Source organism: Protopterus annectens, chromosome 13.part0 (genome assembly GCF_019279795.1).
Source record: "Protopterus annectens isolate FY-2018-M chromosome 13.part0, PAN1.0, whole genome shotgun sequence".
Taxonomy (NCBI): domain Eukaryota; kingdom Metazoa; phylum Chordata; order Ceratodontiformes; family Protopteridae; genus Protopterus; species Protopterus annectens.
In genome coordinates, this window is record NC_056747.1 from 604276351 (window position 1) to 604276663 (window position 313).

Here is a 313-nt window from a genome sequence, read left to right on the forward strand (position 1 = left end):
GCTCTGTCACTCTAGAGTATATGTGCAGTGCTTGGTTGAATACTGAATGTCTACAGAAAGGACAATGATACCATCATTTCTGCACACATTTAGTTTCAAGGGTAAGTTAGCAAAACACCTTTGCCAACTTGTGCTTAATGCAGTTTCTAGATTAAACAGTATACAATACAGGGTATTGTCCCCTTCCATTGTATATTAATAACTTCAGGTCTGGCAAAAGTACCAAATGACAGTGTCAGATAATGCAATTTTGGCAAAACAAATAATAATACTAAAGGTCAAAATTCTGCATGCAAATGCCATAACTTTTGCT